Source organism: Microtus ochrogaster, chromosome 1, assembly GCF_000317375.1.
Source record: "Microtus ochrogaster isolate Prairie Vole_2 chromosome 1, MicOch1.0, whole genome shotgun sequence".
In the NCBI taxonomy this organism is placed as follows: Eukaryota; Metazoa; Chordata; class Mammalia; order Rodentia; family Cricetidae; genus Microtus; species Microtus ochrogaster.
In genome coordinates, this window is record NC_022009.1 from 21,989,521 (window position 1) to 22,012,047 (window position 22,527).

General features: G+C 52.6%; 1 protein-coding gene across 3 annotated transcripts in view; it reads right to left on the reverse strand.

Moving 5' to 3' along the window:
- The window catches only part of Elmsan1 (ELM2 and Myb/SANT domain containing 1), a 69,625-nt gene that overhangs the window by 26,141 nt on the left and 20,957 nt on the right, over window positions 1–22,527 (reverse strand). Inside the window, exon 1 of one of the 3 annotated variants that reach the window (XM_005343328.2) lies at window positions 16,425–16,960. The exons of 1 other annotated variant lie outside the window; for it this stretch is intronic. The gene's annotated coding sequence lies outside the window, so the exon portion shown is untranslated. Of the gene's footprint in view, window positions 1–15,273; window positions 15,640–16,424; window positions 16,961–22,527 lie in introns of those variants that run through there. One more of the 3 variants, XM_013346627.2, reaches the window with a different exon arrangement.

Consider the following 22,527-nt stretch of genomic DNA (forward strand, 5'->3'; position numbering starts at 1 on the left):
ATTTGCCTATGGTCACACATGATTACGTCACCAGGACTTGAAGCCAGGCATGTCAGACTCCAGATGAAGTCCTCAACACACACCGCTCTGATCTTGGGCCCCGTATGTTCACCTTTCCTGGGGCTCAGGGCAAGGGCTTGCTGGATACAGACAGCCTCTGCTCTAGCTCCGGGGAGTGCCCGTCTATTCCTATTGGAGCTACGGCAGGTAACCCCTCTTACACTCTCCTCAAACATAACTGAGACCCTCGATCTTTTTATTTGTTGGTTTGTTTGTTTTTTTGAGACGGGGTTTCTCTGTGTCACAGTCCTGGCTGTCCTAGAACTCGCTTTGTAGACCAGGCTGTCCTTGAACTCACAGAGATCCGCCTGCCTCTGCCCCCTAAATGCTGGGATTAAAGCCGTGCACCATCACCAGCCAGCTGAGACCCTCGATCTTAAGAGAAGCTACAAGAGTCACGACGCCTGTACTGACTGGCTACACACTGGCCCACGCTATGCACAGGCTCTCTCACACAGGCCCCCCTGGCCCCGTTGTTGTGAGGCTTTCAGCTCTTAGAGTACCCAGGCACCTCCCACCCTCTCAACTCTAACAGGCCTGAGCCACTTCCTCTGCTTTTCCTGTCACACCCTCGTTTCCTTAGCCCTTCAGGTGTAGGTCAGCCTGACCTTCCTCACAGTGAGGAAGAAGGAAGCCACCTTCTCCAAAAGTTGCCAGTCAATGGGCCAAATCCCCAAGGTTCAAAAAGAGGGTGTGAGCAGGAACCCCGGCTGGCAGGTCACCCCTGGGACCAGCTGCAGGGCCTCTGACAACGGTTGCAAGAACACAGAAGGAGGAAACCCGCAGCCACCAAGAGGCCCAGACATTGCAACCACTTTGTCAGTCTATGCGACTGTCATGCTCCCTTCCATGGTCCCTTCTTCTAGAAGCTTCTCTGCTGCCACCAATCTCTGGCCAGAGCGCCACAGGTCTGCCTATGCTGAACACAAAGCATTGTCAGTGGCCTGGGCCCAGGGAGGCTCTCAGAGAGCTCTATGGTGAAAAGCACTGTCCTACAGAAGGGGAGAGGGGAGTGCACCAAGAAAAAGAAAGCTGTGCTGAACCCATGTGTGGGTTTCACACACATGAGAAAGTTCTGGAAGTCCTTGGGGTGCTCTGTGCTAATGGTCACTCTACTCGAAAGGGAGAGCAACACCTCAGGTAGCATAGTAGCCCACCTACATGCCCAGCTGTGACTGGCCCATCCAGGAGAATCTATTGGGCCCTTCAATGCAGGGGAGAGGGACCAGTTACGGCCACTGAGAGGGGATTGGGCCACTCATCAGCCACCTGGGCCATTCGATTTGTTCATCTGACACACAAGACTGCCGTGAGTCAGAGACCAGGGAGGAAGTGCCCAGCTTGGTCCAGGGTCACAGGGGTCAACTCTGAAATGAAGGCAAGAACCAGCTAGAAAGCCCTCCTAGCCCTTAGAGAGCAAGCGATTTATTTTGAGTCAGTCTCACTAGGTAGGAAGCTCAGGCTAGCTTTGAACTCTAGACCCTCCTACCTTAGCCACCTGAGTACTGACATTTGAATATGAGCTGCCACCCCAGTCCTGAAAGCCCAGCTCAAGAAAGCAAGGGAATATGGCCTGGGATCTCCCACCCAAGAATAAAACAGCAACAGGGTGGTACTACAAGACCCTAACCTCCACGCAAGTCTTATTTCTGAGCGCTGAAGAGGTTGCCTTGGGGCAAAGTCTGAGCTACCTACCCGGCCCCAAAAGTCCCCAGACTCTGGCTCCTGCCGTCTCTCCTAGCACTTCATGCATGAAGGATATGGTCAGGTCTCATCAACCGGCTTTCCCATTGTGCGAGGCTGCATCCCTGCATTTCCACCCTTCACATTGACACGACCCTGTAGCCACTGCTTCCTCTGGGAAGCTCTCTAACCCCAAGGCCGGGAGAGGGACCACACAGGAAGCTCATCCCATCGCCTGACTCCACCACACACCTATTTGCCTGCTTCCTCCTCATCTCTGGTGCAGACCCCTGTGCCTTGACACTCAATCCAGACCTGCCTAGTGGGGAGTTCATTCAAGACTGTTCCCAAGATTTGCACTTTAGAACTTAACCAAGCAAAAGGGCTCACAGCCAGGTATCCAGACTGGGGTCCTACCTAGTCCCCAGGCCCGTTTTATCTCCCTGATAGATAACAGAGCTCCCCAGACGGCTGAGGCGGTTACAAAGGGTCCACGTTAACTCTCCCAACAAGACACACAGAGCCCGTGTCTTCTCCAACAAAGCTGACACAAGTCCACCTCCAGTGGCAGCCCATGAGTCATCTGCTCCCACACCATCATTCACTGCCCCGTTCTACACTCGAGTCACCTGGAAAAGTACCAGCTCGCCTGCCCCTGAGGGTGCTCACCCCTGCCTGGGCCATGGCCAGGAACACGGGCCTTTAAGTCTGTTTACCTCATGTCCTGACATGGTTGGACTGGGTCTCAAGACACCAGATCTGTCTAAAACATTAAAAGCTCCATGCCAAGGGGTCCAGCATGGTCTAGCTGGCCTCCTAGCCCAGGTTCACTCTCTGAATGGCTCTTCTCAGATAACTGAGGTCTCTGGCTACAGCCAGACTCGGTAAGTGTTCTGGAAATGCCATCTTGGGGCCAGTCAGAGTTGTGAGGTCTTGGATAAACCTTCCCTCTAGATGCAAAGTAGCCATCAAACTGCCATTTGTTCCCCACTCCAGGGCAACAAGGAGTTCACAGTCAGGCCAGAGAGGCAATTTCTCCAGCCCACTGGACACAGAAGCTCTGTTCTCAGGGGGTTGCATGACGGTGAGTAAAGAGGCTTTGATCAGAAGGTGCTGACCTGCCGGCCACAGGGACCAGGGAGAGCAGAGCAGGCAGGACAGCTGTGGCAGGCCTATTCCTCATCCAGAGCCCCTGGGTCACCTTTTCCCCAGACTAAACTTCAGCTCAGAGATGCAGAACCTAGGTCGACAGGCTGGGTGGGGGTGGGGTGGGGTGGGGGAGAGTCCCCAGGGTCTCAGTTATGAAGTTGGCCAGGCTCAGGCTCAGAAACTTGGCCAAGGTTCAAGCTGAATACAGTATAAGCTTTGACAGAAAAAAAAAAAGTCAACAGCTCTTAAGTGTGAGCGGGGAATCCTCAACCTGATAAGACATCTTAACTGTCTCCCTTTCCCATTACCCCACAAACACCAGCAAGCTGTCCGTTGGGGGACCAGGATGACCAGTTTCCTTTTATGGGAGGAAACTCATGCAGAGAGAAGGGCTATTGGGGCCAAGCAGAGAACCAAGCATCCACACTCAGCACAGCCTCCAGTGAGGAAGTGACTGGCTGCGTGCCTACTAGACAAGGGTCACCACCTTGTCTATAAAACTCTCCTCAAAGAACAAGGACCAGAAGCAAGGGGTGACGGTGACAGTGACACACTCTGTAAGAAAAGACAGGGCTGGGCAGGTGGTTCCGTGAAGTGTTTGCCACTCAAGTAGGAATATCTCCACTTGGATTCCCCAGCGCTCATATCAGAAGCTAGTCATTGACAGGGCGCCCATAATCCCAGCATTGGGAGCTGGAGACAGGAAGACTCCTAGGACATACCGGGAAGCCGGTCTAGTCAATGTCAAGCTCCTAGTTCAATAAGATATCTCACTCAAAAATCAGGTCAAGATACAATTGTGGAGGACACCAACCTTGACCTCTAGCCTCACGGTCACGCGTGCACACCCTCAACTCCAGAGACAGAATGACAGCTGTCCTCGGGTGGGGGCCTCTAGTCTGTGCCCTCAAACACTCCATGCCCCGTGATGGTCACACCACCAGTCTGTCTGCTCTAGTCCTTCCCTTCTGGAAAGGTCTGACTCCCCCGTAGGTCTAGGGCAGGGCTCTCTGGAGTTGCCTGAGTGCCCCGGTGCCAACCTCGGCCCTGAGCCAAGATACAGAGGAGGCCAGTCACAGGGGCCTTGCTTAACACCGCCTGCCCTGCCTCTTCCCCCAGCGCACACACCCTGCCGCAGCTGTGCAGGTCTGCCTGGGCCCCTTCATCCATTCAACAGGCATTCGATGGCACTGGCTGCGTGCCAGGCTCTCGGGAGACACAGGAGACAAGGCATGGTTTTCTATCCTGTGGAGCGTCTAGTGAAGTGGGCAGAGAAAGACACAGAGACGCATAACAACTATGATACAGGGGAGAGGGAGGGCTGGGGTGAACGCAAGGGACAGTGACCCTCAGGGAGTTCCCTCTTTGAACCTCTGCTAAAGCTGCCCCTTTGCTCTAAACTGTGAGCTCTGCTGACACTGTCTCCAGCGCACACGGTCATCACCCCTACTGATCCATCTTGCTGTCCCATGACTACTCCACAGTGCTTCAAGGGGTTAGAAGCGGATGGAGAAGGTAGTGGATGGCTTGCCAGGGAACTAGGTACCTGGTTCAATAACCTCCATTCCCCGGTTCCTGCATCTGGGGACTTCAGACAGGGCATGAGGAGGACAGGAAGCAAAGAAAGACCCACGGAACAAGCAGCAGACCCACGAGACAGGACCACCTGTGTGCCCAAGGTAAGCACGCGCTGCTTACTTGTAAAGACACCCACGGAACAAGCATCAGACCCACGAGACAGGACCACCTGTGTGCCCAAGGTAAGCACGCGCTGCTTACTTGTAAAGACACTATTTCCCCTCTGAGGCCTAAGAGCAGCCCATCCCAGAATTCACTGGTGAGAAACCAGCCTGCGGACTCCAAATCATGCAGCTGCCCCTCATTCGGCTCTGTAGTCATCTGTAGCCTGCCATGATTCTCAAACCCACCCTGGGTCTGAAAGAGGGAAAAGAGAAAACAGGAGGTAAATCCATAATTCTTCGTGAAGAGCCTAAACAGTGACAGCGAGTCAGGACCTGTGGTGACATTTCCTAGGGACCATCACTGCCAGAGTAGTATTCTGTGTAGAAGACACCAGGGTCCCAAAGAGCCCGGGGCTGACTTAGCTTAGCAAACCCTAGGGATGACTTTGACTCTCACAGAGCCCACGATCCACCCGGGCGCCCATGGTTATGGCGCTCTTAAGGTGTGGGCAGCATCTCATTTAACTTTTTTTTTTTTTTTTTGGTTTTTCGAGACAGGGTTTCTCTGTGGTTTTGGAGCCTGTCCTGGAACTAGCTCTTGTAGACCAGGCTGGTCTCGAACTCACAGAGATCCGCCTGCCTCTGCCTCCCGAGTGCTGGGATTAAAGGCATGCACCACCACCGCCCGGCTTTTTTCATTTTATAGGCCAGGAATGGAATACTCAACCAAATGTAACAGAAAAGAAGGAAGTAATGGGAAAAGAACAGAACAAGACATAAAAATGAAACGGCAATGAACAACTATTTAAAATGTCAATGTATAAAATGCTCCAATTTAAAAAACAAACAACAACAACAACCACAAAGGCAGTGGTTGGCAGAATTTCTTAAAGGTGATCCAGTGACATATGGTTTACAAGATACTCTTCCTGTTATAAGACTTAAATACATGGAAAATAAAAAAAAGGGAAAGAGACAGCAGGCAGAGGGAGGAGGATCTCTATGAGTTCGAGGCCAGCCTGGTCTGCAGAGGCAGTTCCAGGCCATCGAAGGCTATACTGTAAGGCTCTGTCTCAACCCCACCCCAAGAAAAAGGAAAGGAAAGGAAAGGGAGGAGCCAGAAAGATGGACAAGTCAATAAAGTGCTTGCTGTAAGTGTGAGGACCTGAGTTCAGATCCCCAGCACCCACACACAAAGCCGAACACAGCAGCACACGCCTGTAAGCCCAGGAGAACGACTGAGGAAGACATCTGACCGTGACATACATCTAGCAAGCGTGCATGCATGAATGCTCACACATACACAGACACATAAAACCCCACACTCCTGCATACACACGAACATAATACATTCGCAAAACGCACAAACACACCAAATAAATATATAAAGGATAAAAGAACAAAAAAAAATACCATGCAAACAGTATCCAAAGGAGAACTGGAAGGGACTGGACAATGCTTAGGCAAAACTAATCTTTAGACAAAAATTAAGGACAAAGCAAAACATTTTGTCATGGTAACAATGATGGTCCATCAAGAAACTGTCACAGTCATAAACATGTATGCACCTAACAAAAAACAAAACAAAAGAAACATAAAGCCAACACTGTCAGAATTGAAGGAAACAGTCAGTTCAACTGCTACCATCAAAGACGTCAATAGTCCACTTTTTTTTTTTTTTTGAGACAAGGTTTTACTCTAGCCCAAACTAGTCTAGAATTTGATGTAATCCTTCTGGCTCAGCTTCTCAAGTGCTGGGATAACGATGAGAATCCTTAAGCCCAGTCTTAACAACAAGAAAAAGAAAGCTTGGATAAGACAAAGGAATTCTATCTAAATTCTACCACCTATGCAACACCCGCCAACAACACCATATAGTCTCTTCAGAGCACATTCACTAGGACGGGCCATAAAGCAAGTAAGTTTGGGGTTTTTTTGTCTGTTTGTTTTTTTTTTTTTTTTTGGTGGGGGGAGGGATTCAAGACAGGGTTTCTCTGTGTAACAGCCCTGTCTGTCCTTTTAACTCAACTCCCTCTGTAGACCAGGCTGGCCTTGAACTTGCAGAAATCCACCTGCCTCTGTCTCCTGAGTGCACCACCATTGCCCAGCACAGTCAAAAAATCGAGACCAGCCTGGTCTACAAGAGCTAGTTCCAGGGCAGGCTCCAAAACCACAGAGAAACCCTGTCTCGAAAAACCAAAAAAAAAAAAAAAAAAAAAAAAAAAAAAAAAAAAAAAAAAAAAAAAAAAAAAGAACTCTTAATAATTTTAAAAGGACTGAAATTAAACAAAATATGTTCTTTGATCAAAATGAGCTAAAATTCAAAAGCAAATAATAAATTTGAGAAATTTCCCAGAAAACCAAGGTTCAAAGACCTGTTCATACTCTCCTAGCTTGTGATGGCCACTTTCTCCTCACCACGTTCTCCATGCATGGCAGATCTTGAACATTTGCAAGCCCGCAAGTATCTTCTTGCCTGTTCCTTCACACCGGACACACTGATTCTGACCCCAATTGAAATAGCTTGCAGAAAGCCAGGTGTGGTGGCACACACCTTTAATCCTTTTAATCTCAGTACTCAGGACACAGAGGCAGGGGGATTTCTGTGAGTTCTAGGCCAGCCAGTTACATAGTAAGACCACCTTCAGAAAAAGAAAAAACCTAAATAGCTTCGGGATGATGCAGCCTTTGCATCACAACAGGCCACCTTGCTTTTCACTGGGGAAACAGCCTGTGGTATTCTCACTGTGTGGCCTAAATGCACTTCCTTCCCAAGACAGGAGCTAATATTGACAGGACACTCATCGGAGTGAGGCACTTTTCAAACCCTGGCTCATGACAATCCATCCTTACAAACCATACAAAGATGGATCCTGTCCTTGCAATGGAGGGACACTCAGACTCGATCCAAATGCTGTCTGCCTCCAAAGTCCCGCCTCTTTCCACCTCCCTACACCTGCAGTTCCCAGAGGAGAGAGTGAACAATACTTTTGAGAACCCTACAAAGCCAGTGTGGCCTCTGCCTTCCCTCCCACTCCATCCTAAGGATGCTCTTCCTGGGGGACATTTTCAACCAGGGTGTGGTACATCACACTCCTCTCAAGAGAGGATCCAAATCTTCTAGAAACAGATCCCTATTGAGGGTGCTGATGAAAGGCCCCTCAAAGTCAGGAGAGCCCAGAGGGTACACAGTGGGGCGGGGGGAGCCTGCAGAGGTAGGCTGGAAGCTACAGCTCAGAGGGACTTCGGTCAGGTAAAGGTCTCCCATCACATTAAGATGGCTTGGGCCTCTCTCCAGAGCCAACTGGCAAAACAGAGCCCAGCTGGGAAAGCTGAACAGGTTCCAAATATCAAGGGATGTCCACGTTCACTCAACCTAACTCCTCATTCAGCACAGTAATCCAGAGAAAGGAATTTGTCTTAGGACGTACACCCAGGGGCACAGCAGGGTTCCAGTATTAAGGACTTAAAAACGACACTTCATGCCTCCATTTAAGAAGGCCCCGGCTCTTGGGAAGACACTGAGGAAACCTGAAGCCAAGGTTAATCACGCCACTACACAAATACAGCTTTATCCATGCCTTTAACACCCATGCTTCAGGAGCTGCGGTGCAAGCTTGGCACTAAGAATTCCTATTTAATCTCCCTCTTTTCCACCAATAAACCTTAAAAGTTCCAGGGGGTCAAAGGTCAGGGGAGCAGAGGCAAGTCCAGGACTGGAGCCAGCGCTGCCTGTCTCAATAACTTTCTGCAAACTTGAGTCCCAGGCTCCGCCTCCCATTTGGAGGCCACACAGAGCAGTTTTGAAACACCAGGTGAACAGAGAAGCCTCCAAGACACAACTTCTCCCTGAAGACTGTGAAGACCACCCTGATGTTCCAGAAGTGTGGCTGGCTGAAAACCGCTCAGTGGGTGAGTAGCTCCAAGGATGCTACAGTTGATCCCCACACCCAAGAATCCTATGGAAGGATCTGTGTGTTTTCTAGAAGCCACATGCTTCCCATATTCTCCAGGGCTACATCCACGAGTGTCCTCCAAATAAAGCCTGCTCTCCCCAGGCCACCAGATACCCTAAATGCCCAAAAGGTTCAAGTTCTTTCTTATCCCTTCCCCTGATGCCCCGAAATGTGAGTCCATTCAGTTCCAAGCTTTAGTTCTCTGAGCACCTATGGCCCCCAGTACCCAGGACACCGAGCAGCAGGCAATCACATGTCTGCATGGGGTTCTACGGCTTCTTCTGAGAACTTTCATTTTTGAATGAAAGCTGTTCATGGTACATGCTAAACAAGGGAGAGGGAGATTAGTAAGCCTACATTCCAAGATCACACCGGAAACCCAGTTCATGACTGATCAGATGATGACCCAGAAGTAACCTGACTGTGAACCCATGGTCACTTGTCCCAAGGACCTACAGATTACGACCTGAGTAGACCCATGGGCTGGCATGTGGATGCCCTCGCATGGTGCACCTGTCTTAAGTCACTGTTCTGTTGCTATGACGAGACACCATGACCAAGGCAACTCTTAAAAGAGAAAGCATTTTATTGCGGGCTTGCTGGCAGTTTCAGAGGTTTGGTCCCTTATCGGCATGTCGGGCAGCCCGGCAGGCATGGTGCTGAAGAAGTAGCTGAGAGTCCGACATCCAGATCCACAGGCAGTAGGAATAAAGAGACAATGGGCCTGGCTGGGGCTTTTGAAACCTCAAAGCCTACCCCCAGTGAAACACTTCCTCTAAGAGGCCAGCCCTACTCCAGTAAGGCCACACCTCCTAATCCTTCTCAGACAGTGCCACTCCCTGATGACTAAGATTCAAATAGATGGACCTTGGCAGGGGAGGACGTTCTCATTCAAACCACCACTTCACCCCTTCAAACCTGCCAGGTCCTCAGTGACTGTCTGGTTCACCTCTTCCCAGCTCTGGGGTGAAGCTGGCAGTCTGGGATATGGGGTCCTAAGCCTTCACCACCACCCCATCCTCTGTCTGATCAGCTCTATGGAGGGCCAAGACTCATCTGGTTACCAGGCTCGGTGTGGAAGTGACTGTGTTCCCTGGTCCTCCCAGTGAGCAAGAAGCACAAAACCAGGCTGCCAGGAGAGCAGGGTTCACAGCATGGCTGCCGAGAACCCCTTAGAGGGCTGCAGGGTAGGTGCAGAGAGCTGCCCATCTCTCTTACACCAAGCACCCTGTAAGCACCGGGCTTTCTCAGGCCCGGTCGAGATTCAGGACCTCTGCCAAAGGCTGGCGCATTCCCTGCATTTCTCCAGTCTCTGGGCAGCTGCTGTAGGCCCTTTTCTCCTCTGTTGATTTATTCTTTATTGTTCCTGAAATACACCCAGAGGCCTTTGGCATGCCACGCCAGGCACCCGCAGAACATTCGGCCTAAGCCCCAAGTACACACCAACCAGGCACTCTGGGACCTGGGCCAAGCCAACAGGAATGATAGGCCCTAGGGTCAAACCCAACAGTCAAGAAGACCCAAGACCCCACCTAACCCCTAGTCTCTGGTCTCCAGAGCATTTCTTAGGGCGGTAGTGCCTGGGGCACATTTAAGAGAAGAGACATCTGGAAGACCTAAATTAAGCCTCATTATCCCCTTCCACGCATGTGTGAACAGCCCTGGAAGCCCTAGACCTAAACTCAAAACTGGGCTTCTGGTTGCCCCGTTAAGTGTAATGGGGAGGGAGGCACAGAGGGATCTTTCCTGCTCTCCTCTGCCCCAAATATCTCCCCTACCAATCAGTCCAGTGACGCCCTAATTCTTACCACCTCACTGCATTCTGCGGGTACAGCACTGTACCCTGTGCGCACGGAAACAGCCACACGAAGAGTGGAACTGTGTGGTAAGAAGGCTGAACAGGGTGCAGTGTGCAGCCTCTCCCATCGCTAGCCTTGGTAAGCCTCGGCTTCCTTATCAGTCAGTGGGCACCACTGTATTAAAGCTACTGTGGGATTAGATGAGGCAGCACAGAGACAGAGCGCCTGAACATAGCGATCACTCGATACCTGCTATTTCCTTCCCCCTTTGCTGGGCCTGGGAGAAAAGAATGGCTGGCCTCTTCTCCTTCACAGCTGGCTGGCAGCAGCTCTGGACAGGCCGGGCAGAACAAGGAGACAAGAAGTCCCAGCAACAGCATTCAGCTCTGGAGACTGTAAGACATCTGGACAACAGGCCCAGGAGAGAGGGCGGGCGAGAACAGCAGAGCACACACAGCCCAGAGCACACACATCCCAGGCCTCCCCTCCTCTAGACTCAACTGCACCAGCAGAGGCTACAGGGACACAGTGGGACACGAGTATTCCCCAGAGAACACTGGTAGGGCTTTCGGGCCCACAAGGATGAGCAGCCACCCTCCTGGACTGGCTTGAACAAGAGCAATAAAAGGGAAGGCGCCAGGGCAGGAGAGAGGCTGGGAAGGGTGGCCACAGGAAGTAAGACAGAGATGGCAGATGTGACGTCTGCTTCAGAAAGTAAGTGAGCCTGCCCAGAAGCCAAGGCAACGAGTGTCCCACAAGTGAAGTACCCGCCTGGTTGTTTTTGGCACTTCGGTTCAGAGCCGGCAAGGAAAGGCTGCCGCTAGTAACGTGGAAGGGCTGTTTACTCTCAAGTGTGCAAGGCTGCAACAGGGGCAGAAGGCACACCAGCAGCCAGGGTGTGCAAGGGCCTTCACCCCCTCTTTGACGCCTAGCTGTTGCTGTGTGTGCACTGTGCAGCGTGAGTACTTCTGCTTTCCCTCAGATCCAGCTCCGTGACCAACCAACCACACACACCACACACACACCCACACACACACACTCCTGACACAGACACACACCACCCACACTCCCACCACACACTCACACACATACCACACACACCACACACCCACACTCCTGACACAGACACATCACACACTCCCACATACATACTCCCACCACACACACACACTCCTGACACAGACACACCACACACACCACACACACCCCGTGGAGCCAGTCCAAGGCTGAGCCACACCCAGAAGCTGAGACAGTATTCCTCGGCCTTCCTGCTCTAGAGTCAGCCCTTCCAATTTCCAAACTGGGACGACAGTGCCCCTGAGGACGGCACTGGGAGTAAGCCCGTCTCCCCTCTTCCCACCCTCCCAAGGTGAAATGGGAACGGGCAAGCCCGGACAACTCACGGCCTCTTGGCCTGAGCTAGATGCCCCCAAGTGTTTTTCAACTCTGGGATAACTCCCCAAAGCTGGGAAGCCCAGGATTATGAACTTCGGCCAACTGAGGCCTCAGATCCAGTGAGGTCACGTGAGATTACAGGTGTTTGCCCCAGGCGCTGCCCCAGGCTGAGTGCAGCCTCTGCAGCGAGGAATTTGAAGGCCAGGCCCACCTGCTCTTCTGCTCTCTAGTGGCCTTCCCTTCCCAACTGGCAACTTCTGGCAACAGTGGGCTGGACTAGGGCTCCAGTCTACCGGACTTGGGAAACAACCGCTGAAGCCCAATCCTCTTGCCGCATTCCTTCTCCCGAGAGTCCATCTTCCCTAACAATCTGGATGGCCTCAGGGAATCCCCGGCTGGCTCCACGCCTGCGGTTCCTCCCTCCCTTCCAGCTTGGGTGAACAGATCTCACCCAGGCTGTTCCCCTCCCCCTCCCTGAAACTTAGAGGAAGAAGGGAGGCCTGGAAAAAGCACCCTCAGCCACAAGCCTCCCTGTGGTTGGGAGAAAGGCAGAGGGGACAGGGAGCACCTTCCCTGGCTGAGGGAGTGAGAAAGAGCCAGAGCTGCAGAGGAAGCCACGGGTCAGTCGCCCCCGCTGTCTCCAGCAGTCCTCCGCCAGCACAGTGAGCAACAGGCTCTGGCAGGGGGACCCTCATCCCACCCGGGAAAGCTGACACATGGCAGCTTCCTTCCTACAAACTATTTCAATGCTTCTCATCCGTGCTCTTGCGTGGGACAACTTCCACCCCAGCTCCACCCTAAACCTCCATCCAGGTCACCCTGTCAGGTAAGTACTTTGTCCTAGGCTGCAAAGTACCCAGGTGAGCCACTCAGTCCGAGGCCTAGGATAGGCCCCCAGAGCATAATGTGACCTCTGGGAAACTGAGTCCTTAACCCTCTGCTCCAGGGACAGTCTCTTCTAAAAGCAAGGACCTGGGTAGCCTGAAATCAACCAGTTGTAACCAAAACCTAGGGAATTAGAGAATAAGGTCCATTTGAGCAAGCTAGTGTTTCCCCCCCCCCCATTATTTCCCACAAATGGGACACCCTTCATTTCCTCTTCCCCAGTAGCGGCAAAAAGCAAACTGGAGCTGGACCTGCACCCCGTGACTGGATAGCCAGCATCTATGACAGACCTACTTACTATCTGCCCAGCGATTTGCATGAGTAATCTTGTTTCGCCTTTACAGCTGCCGTGCAAAGTACTAGCCTCCTCTCCATTTTACAGAGGAGAAAACTCAGGCTCAAGAAATCAAGCAATACACCAAGGCTGTGTGCAGAGAAGCTAGAGTCTGAACCCGGGTGCTCGGGGGCACTCCCATGCACCCGCCAGGCTTCCTTCAACCAGCGGGGCGGGCAACTATCCACACACCATCCAGGAATGGCGTTCCAGTGTGGAGGCAGAAGTGGGTGTGAACGAGTTTTGCTTGATGGCTCTGGAATTTGAATTGATGCCCCCCACAACTGTTACAGTTCCCAAGTGTGTGACTGTGAGAGTTCACGCAAGTGTGCAAGCGGTGGGGGTGGGAGGAGGGTGATCTGGATTCCAAAGAGCAGCTTCCAGCACAGAAGTCATGCTGTCATGCGTCTGATTCATAAAATGAGCTCACAGTCTCAGTGTCCTGAATGCTGCTTCAAATGCAAATGTAGGTCCCTTACTAAGAACCGGGGATTTCAGTATCCCTAGTCCCAGCCCAAGGTGTAATTTCCTCCAGCCGCATGGAGTTAGGAAGTGCAGAAGCAATTTCTCCAAAAAGTCACCACCGGCTGCATTTCCTAGAGTCTCCACTGAGTCAGGAAAAAGTAGAGATCCACCACCAGCAGCAGCTGGTCCTGTGCATGCACGCGCGCGCACACACACACACACACACACACACACACACACACACACACACAAAGGGTGCCAATCTGTCCTAGCCAAATGAAATGGCCAGTTTAGCAGATCATCAGACAGGAAGCTCTACAACTCTCCTTCTGAGGTCCCCGTGGGGTCAGGATGACAAAGACACAGGTTCCCAGAGGCTAAATGCAGGGTAGTGTCAAGAAACAAGCTGTACCAAGCAAACCCAGTATGGTTTGTGGTGGACTGAGCCTCATGAAATTAACGAGGCAGTCAGGTGGTCCCTACAGGAGAGGAAGGATTCACTGGACCTCCACACAGCAAATCTGTTTTTCTTTTTGAGGCAGAGACCGCAGTAGACCACCCAGGGGAGCCTGAACTCCTGAGCTCAAATAATCCTCCCACACCACCGACCCACACCCACTTCACAAGTATCTGGGACTAAAGGAGTATGATTTTAACCCTTGGCAAGTACCTTGGGTGAGGGTAATAAAGATTTCTCTCATCCACCTAACACATACTAAACTCTTACTGGATGCCAGTCATCGTGGACGCGGCCCTAAGCTTACACTAAGCAGAGGCTATCGATGTTCTGCATGTATAATTCCAAGAGTCCTCACAGCAACTCTGAAGGAGAGCCTATGCTTCTGATACAATATGTGTGTGTGCAAATAAAGCAGCGTTGGGAGTTCAGAAGGCCTTGAGCAGTGACCTGCGAAGTAAGGAGCCATCTCCCCGCCTCTTAGGTCCTCACCGACATCAGCAAACTTTTCCTTCTGGTGACATGCTATCAAGGCTAAAGATTTGTGATCTGGGCTCACAGGAAACAAGTCAGGTGCCTCTCCATCTCCTACCCTGTCTCTTCCCAGAGGCCTTGGCATCAACCAGCCTTCCCCCAGGTTCTGCAGCCATGGGCAGCCTTCCCCCAGGTTCTGCAGCCATGGGCAGCCCTCATTCGATTGCATCTCCAACTGTTTGTTGCCTCCTCCTCTCCACTTATTAAAAGTGGCAGCCTGAACTTTAAAACTAAGGCCATTTTTAAAATCTCAGGTTTAAAAAGTTAAACTTCCATCCATCCGGGCATTCTAAGGAACTCCTTGAATGGAGGATAGGGGTTCTAGCTGGTGCCGGAAGCTGCCACGAAGGCAGCTGACATTCCCAGGGCATTCTCCGGGTTCTCTCAGCCCTTGACCCCTGAGAGCTACAGACCAGAGAAACCAGGCAGAGAGGCCAATCCAATTAGAATGGAGACTGGGCCAGGGCTGTGCAATGAGATAGTTTATCACAGTAATTGAATGTTTACACCCCACAGAGCTGCAGGAAAGAGAGGCCCCATAAGTTCTCAACTCAAAGTCTGTCCGTCCCTTTTGCTTCTGGAGTCATCTGACCTCGCTAAAAAGAGGGCATTTCTCTGATGCTAAGGGTGCATAGAATCGTACTTTCCCTGGGGGGGCTCTAGGCTCAGACAGACTGCTTCACCCCCTCAGCCGAGGCACCCAGGCTGGAGGGGGGGGGTCAGAGATACAATTCCATCTTCAGCAAACCATCTTAGTCCTAAAACTTCAGGGTCAGGATAACCCAGGCCTCCAGGAGGACCAGGCTCCCAGTGCTGGATGAAGCAACTTGCCCCCTCCCGAGCCACAGCTTCCACCGGGATCCCCTAGACTCACGTGCCACCGTGGCCTCAAAGACCAGCCACTGCTCCCCTGTCCTGCCTCCCCTGAGCAAACGGGTCCGAAGTGGGATAGTGGAAGCAGGAAGTAGCCGCCGAAGTCGTAGCCAACAAAGTTTAAAACGAGGCAAGAAACTTCCCCTTTCATCTTTCCAGCAGCTCAGGCCAGAGATGGCTTTGGAACACTCAGTGGCCTCCCATTTGGGTGCAGGCGCCTCCTCCAGGTCTGCTTTGGTGCTGTGGCTTAACAGCCCCAGGAACCCAAAGTTCCTCAGCTTCCCATAGTCTTTCCTTTAAGGCGTGGGTGGGGGGCGCAGCAGAGGTCCACATGCCCCTCATTGTGAGCGCGTGAGGCGGGGAATTATTAACTCCAACGAGCCCGCCATATGCAGGGCCCAGACGAACCCGGGCTCCAAAGCTCACGACAAGCACCAGGGAACCCAGCACCCGGCCAGGGACGCGGGCGTGCGGGGGCGGGCGAGCCAGATGACAGGTCTGAGGTGCACCAGCAGCGCCGGGCTCGCGGGGTGAGGCGGCTCCACGCTCATCGTCCGGCCCGCGCGCTCAGAGCTCCAGCCTAGGCCTCTCCAGCACCGGCCCCAGTTCCCCGCCCCCACAACCCCCCCACTCCGCCGCAGATTGTCCCCGCAAAGTCCCCGCGCCGACACAGAGCCCCGCACGCCGGAACGAGAAGGGATGCCGGCTCCAAGTTCTCGCAGCTCACGAGCCTCTCGTCGCAACTCCCCGGCCCGTGCTGCCAGCGGGTCCCTGCGGTCACCACGTTTCTCGCGCGCGCGCAGGAGCAGCAGCCGCGGTCCCTAGCCGCTGGTACCGGGGCTGGCGAGGCTCGGGAGGGCTTTCCAGCCGGGGGCCGCGCCCGGGTGGGCGGGCCGCGGGCGAGCTGCGTAGCTGCACAAACACGGCGGGGCTGCGCTGCACACGCAGCTGCGGGCGCGGGGTGCGGGCCGGGCGGAGGCGGGCTAGGGCGGCCCACGCACCGGCTCCCGCCGCCCCACAGGCCGCAGAAGTTAGCTGCCAGAGGCCCCGCGTGTGCAGAGCTGCAGCCACCTCCTGCACGATCGCCCCGGGGTCCCCTCGCTGGCCGCGCCGCCTGCAGGCCTCGGCCGTCCCCGGAGCAACACCACTTACCCAGCTCCCGCTCGGCCTCCGGCCCCAGCAGTCTCCCTTCCTTCCGCCGCCGACCGCCGCCTCGGGTCGCCTCCGAAGAGCCCAGCCGCCTGCACGCACTCCCGGATTTTTTAAAAACAAACAGGCGCCGTCGCCTCCCCACGGCGTTCGCAGGGTTTTCGTCAAGCCCGCGCCTCCCGAAGCTGGGAAGTTTGCTGGCAGGGCCTGGGCGGGACGTGCGTGCTGTCACCCGCTGCTCGTGACACGGCAGCCTCGGCGCGCCCCGCGCCCTTACAGTCCGCCTCGAGAGCGCTCTCCCTCCCTGCGTGTCACCCCCAGTCCTGCGATGCAGTGTCAGGATTGCACGACTCTGACTCATCGGTTGAGCTCACAGCTTGAAAAAAAAAAAGAGGAGAGAGAGAGAGGGCGAGAGGCAACAGGAGGAGGACTCGCTGGCGTGCTACAAAGGATTGCACAACTCGAGCTGGGAGCGCCGAGCGCCCAGTGGCCGGCGCGCGCGGCACGGCGGCGAGCAGGAACCAGCTCTACCACTTCATCAGCACAACTGTCTCTGGGCGGCCTCTCCGCCTGCAGGCTCCGCGCCGCCCACTTCCTGCGACCAAATAAGGCCGGGGAGGCGTCTTTAAACCTCGGGCGGCTGCGGGGCTGGGGATTTCCAGCAGACCTCACCTCCACTGGCGAGGCTGCGGCCACCCTCCACCCCAAGCATAGACCTGAGCCCGTCCCCGGTCTCACCCCCCCCACCCGCCGTGGCGCTTCTGTAACCAACAGGCCACGCGGCTTGTTCCTTGCACACCAAGGTCAGGAGGAGACAGTGATGAAATGTTTGGAAACACATCCAGCCTGCCAGGAAAGATTAACATAGAGAATTTGTGTGTGTGTGTGTGTGTGTGTGTGTGTGTGTGTGTGTGTGTGTGTGTGTGTGTGTGTGTGTGTGATGGTGGAGAGGGCACAAGTCGCTTTCCTCCACAAAGAACACAAAGAAAACCGTGGCTTTGGAAAAGCATGCAGGGTCCTCTCTGAGGCACTTTATCAATAGCCTTGCTGCTGGGTTTCGATTTCTAAGCCACCAGCCTACCCATAGTGTGAAGGTTGTAGAAAAACTAGCCAACTAACCCTGTCCCTATAAAGGACTCACGTGACCATTACTTAGGCGATGAAAAGCTCCAGGGTTGAAGTCTCACAACTCTAGACCCGGCCCTTCTCCCCCTTGCCTTCCTTAACCAGCCCTGACATAATTTTCTGGTCCTAGCCCCGCGATGCCCCTTTTCCCGTTTGGTGGATGATGAGAAACTCAAGAGGCCTTCCAGAGCTGAGGGAAAGTCAGGTGTGTTTTGCTGTCTGGATGTTGTTGCTTCTTAAGATGAGTCAGAAGGTTTTTCCTTTGAAGGAAAAACCACTGAGGAACACGCTGTGTTCTGAGACACTTTCCCCTGCCACCGGTCCCAAGTGTCAGGTTCTCACCGAGACTGCAGGGCCTAGGACTTCACCTTACCTAGAGAGTGAATGACACCGACATCCAACAAGGAAGCTTCATAAAAACCTGCAAGACCTAAGAGGCATGGCTTCTCCACCACACTCTTCTATCTCTTTGCTGGCTTCATCACTACCTGTGTGCACCTGGAAGGTACTCCTTCCCCAGAGGACAAGGGCCTATTTGTCCTAGGTCATGACAGACAGGTCGAAGAATTTTAGCTACAAAATACCAGTAAGCATGCCTGGGAACCAGATCAGATGACCTCTTAAAATCTCTTCCGGTTCAAGATCCACAATTTTGTGGTTGTGAAAAATTAATGAAGGAGTCTGGGAAATCCCTTTCCGCAAGGAAAAGTCCAGACTCCCCAGTGTAGACTAGACAAGTCTCCAAACCCTTCCCCACCCAGTAACTGGGCAGCTGTGTGAGCGTATATGAGTACTCATTCATCAGAGGGGAATACAGCATCAGAGAGCTTGCATGCCTTGCAGAAGGTCACGGGTAACCCAATAATCTGTCACCTCTCGTCCTCAGCTCCCAAACAGTAAGTCACTGACCAGTTGAGGGACTGGGGTTCTCAGGTACATGGTCCTACAAGTACAGGCTAGTCTCTCAGTGCTCCTGCCAGAGCCTGGGTTTAAAAGCCATTTTGGTTTTTCCAATAGCAGGTTTCTTCCTTCCTGTGACAGTTTATCCAGGTGAGAGAAAAATAAAAGCAACCCACGTGGTCTCCAGTGTCCACTACTTCTAGCTCCTCCATTAAACCTACAGCCATCCTGACCTTCCTGAGGTGTCCCTGCAGCTAGCCAGGGCCAGCCCAGAGGGAGCCCCTGAAAGAGAATACAAACCAGTCCTGGAATATCCCCCCAAATGCCCTACTGTGGAGCACAGTCCTGGAAAAGTCTGCCACCATAGAGCCAGGTCCCGGCCTCACAGAAACCACTGGGAGCCACTGCAAAGAACATGGTTCAGCCTGGTCTCAGAGGACTTCCTCTCCCCCCACACGAACTGCCGGGCCTGTCCCAGAAGTAGCATGAGAGAGAGGCAGGTGGCAAGATGCACAAGAAAGCGAAGCCAGTGACCCTGCAGGAGCCACTTGCCTTGAACTGCACACTTCTTCACTCAGCTGAACTTCTAAATTTGGGCCGGCTCCGAAAGGGGGAGAAGGGGCTGTCCTGACACGGTAGAAGCTTACCTCCCACCAAGCAAAGAGGGGGGCGGGGTACAGAGGAAGCTACAGTCTTTCTGGGAAAGCCTCGGAGGTCAGTCTTCCTGCAGATATGACAAAGCAGAATTACTGAGTTGTGAAGCGAAAGTTTTGGTTTTAGAAGCTCTTCAGTCCCTCCTGCAAGCCTGTGGGGCAACCAAGAAGGTCACCTTTGAGAGCTTGGGGGGGGGCAGGGCAGAGAGGTTCCTGAGACTTTACCTAGAGAATATTCTTTTCCCACTATCCTACTTCTTCACGAACACAAGGGAAAGAGAAATTCAGAGGTCCAGGTCCCTGTGTATCTGCTTCGCAAAACTCCAGGAAGTAAAGCATCCTTGGCTGGATTCTGAGCTCTGAGTCCACCTGAGGTTTCCTGGGATGATGTCAACTCAGAATAAGACAGCACTCTCCTGAGTGGCCATCACCTATGTCCAGCCCATTAACCTCTTAGGGATTGGTGGGGGTAGGCAAGGTGAGGCCAGAGAGGCGGCTCGGCAATTAAGAACACTTGTTGCTCTTGCAGAGGACCTGGGTCTGGTTCCCAGCATCCACACAGTGGCTCACAGCCACCCATAATTCCAGTTCCAGGAGATCTGACACCGCAGGCACAAGGCACTCATCTGGTGCACACACACATATGCAGGCAAAAATGTTCACACAAATAGAATAAACAATTATTTTTAACAATTTCCCAAGGGGGAATTTTATGGTACATAAGTTAAATCACAGTAAATATTATAAAGAGTGGGAAGAGCTTCCAAGAAGCCCAGGATCTTACTTCCCACCTCGCTACCTCCATTAACTTTCTGTTGACATTGTTCACTACAGAATAAGGAGGAGTTTTAGGGCTGGGGTGGAGCTCAGTGCATGAGGTCTTGCTAGGGGAGGATTTGAGTGAAGAAAGGGAGGAGTAGGAGAAGAGGTGGCACACTCCTATAATCCCAGAACTCAGGAGGCAGAGGCAGGAAGACCAAGAGTTTGGGGGCAGCTTGAGCTATATATAAATACTGTTATTAAAAAAAAAAAGTTTTCTTTTCTCCAGTCCCCAAATTTGTATGCTTGTTCCTGCCCTTCTCCACCGAAGTCAGTACACATGGAGTGTTAGTGCCCCTTCAGCAGGGCACAAAGACTATTGAGGGTACCGTAAATCCACAACGCCAGGTTCCTTATGTCCCTACCATTATTTCCCTTTGGAAAATAAAGATTCTATCTTTAGGACCTCCTTGCCTAGAGTTATAAGAAAAGAGACAGAGTTGTGGGAAAGATAGGAAACCAGGACTGAGTCTGGATCCTGTCTAAACCTGCTGTGCAATCTTGGGACAGTTGTCAAGAGCCTTTTCTGAGTACTTTGTTGTTGCTGTTTTTATTTCGTTTTGTTTTGCCTATAACAAATCAACCGTACTCTAAGGGGTTATAACTGTTATTTCTTTGTATTTATTCCTCCCCAGTACTTTCTCCCTTTCAAAAACTTAACTCCAGGAAATATCCTTAGACACACTCCCACCCAAAATGGTCCCACTGGTCCCAGGATGATACTCCTCTGGGCTCCACCAGAGGGACTATCTCCAGCATCAATGTGGTGTCTTATCTGAGATGCCCCCCCAAGGCTGCCCCCAATCCATGCCTTTCGTATCCTTTCCACTGTCCTTTCCATGACACCCCTCTGATGACTGTGTCTCCTCCTCAAACCTTACCAGGTCCTTCCTGAAGGAGGGGACAACTGAAAACCAACCCAATCATGAAATGAAGCTGAGAAGCCCCTACACTTTAATCTCTTTTACCTCTGAGAACCAGGGACCCTCCTCTTTGGTTCCCAGTTACTTCACCTGTTCTGGAGAATGCCTGCCACACCAGCCCCCAGCTGTCTGCATCCCAGGGTACTTCCCACCTGCCCCTCTCCTGCTGGCCTAGCCAGGTTCCAAGTGCCTTTGTCAGGCCTGAAAGAGAGCTTCTATAGATGCCCCCAGTTGCTGCTGTCACTCTAGGAGAGACGTCTGGCTGTGTGCAGGGAAAAAAACAAAACAGCGAAAGCTGCCAGCAAGGGACAGAGACACCCTTTCTTCAAGGGAGAAGAGCTGCCAGCTTCTCGGATACCTCACTTCAGCATAGTGCCGGGCCCACTGCAGAACCAGCCCTGGACAAACTCCCTTATCGACTGTTGGCTAGAACTCAGCTTCTCTACAACTTGCAGTGAGCCAGGAAGAAAGGGATCCCCAGAGATCCAATGTGTGCAACAGAGCATGCTTCAAAATGAAAACAAATACTGTTAAGTCATGGACTGAAATCCAAAATTCACAGTCATGGGAGTATCCAGGTTAGCCCGAATCCTGGCTCACACTGGCCTGATGACCTCACGCAGGTTACTTAAACACTCTGCTCCTCTGCAAAGTGTGGATGAGAGAGTTTTAAATGTCTGGCCCACATTAGGTCTTTGATTTGTGCTGGCTATCATTTTCCTCACCACCTTAACTGATCTCTGTGCTCTGGCCAAACACACCGTATGATCCACAAGCCATCAGAGCGCCCACTCCTTAGTAGTCCTACTACCTACTACACTCACTTTCTCGGGCCACCTAACGCCATCCCACTTCCCATCACCGGTCCCTACCCAACACAGACAGATGACTGGAGGTTCCCCAAGATGCCTCCTCCTTTGTTTCTGTGCCCCATAAGCCTCTCTGCTGACAACAATCTAAGTCAGACCGAATCAAACTGAATTAGAAAAAGCCCAGGTTTGATGGATACAATGCTCCTGGATGGTTTTCCAGGAAGCCCATGTGTCTGTTTTCTGGGGGGCCTGTGGGAATGGTCTTGAGCATCTCTGGGGGCGGGGTCATCATTTGGCGAGCTTTCTGAGATGCAGCAGGGTTTGGAGAGAGATGGAGGACGGGGCTTGGAATGGAACTTCCACCCAAACATTCCAGACTCTTTGGATTTTTGGATGCCAGGGGCTGAGGTGAAACTTCCACCCGAACACTCCTCACTCCTGCTCCTCCTCCTCCCTTCATCTGCAGGTAACCCATGCCCAGGTCTCCCTGCGGCACTTCTAAGAAGCCTTCCTTCATTCCTCCGTGCAAAGGGAGCTGGTGCATACATGATGGTATTAGGCTTCTCCTATTTCACCAGGCTGGCAACTGAGTGCTGGCTAAAAGGTCTCCACTGGTCCTACCCAAAGACAAGAGTGTGGCGGTCTGTGCTGCAAGGCTGCCTGTGGGCTCCAGCTGCAATATCATACCTTGCTTAGTTAACTTCTGCTTCCCTTCCTCTTGACAGTACTTCCTCAGCAAACCCCTGATGCCCTAGCCCCTCTTAGGTCTCTGCTTCTACACAGTGGCTCTTGGGTTATCTACTCCATCATCTACACATCGCCCTACTCTGCTGACCTTCTCTGGGCCAGAGCATCATGGGCCAGAGCAGAGTTC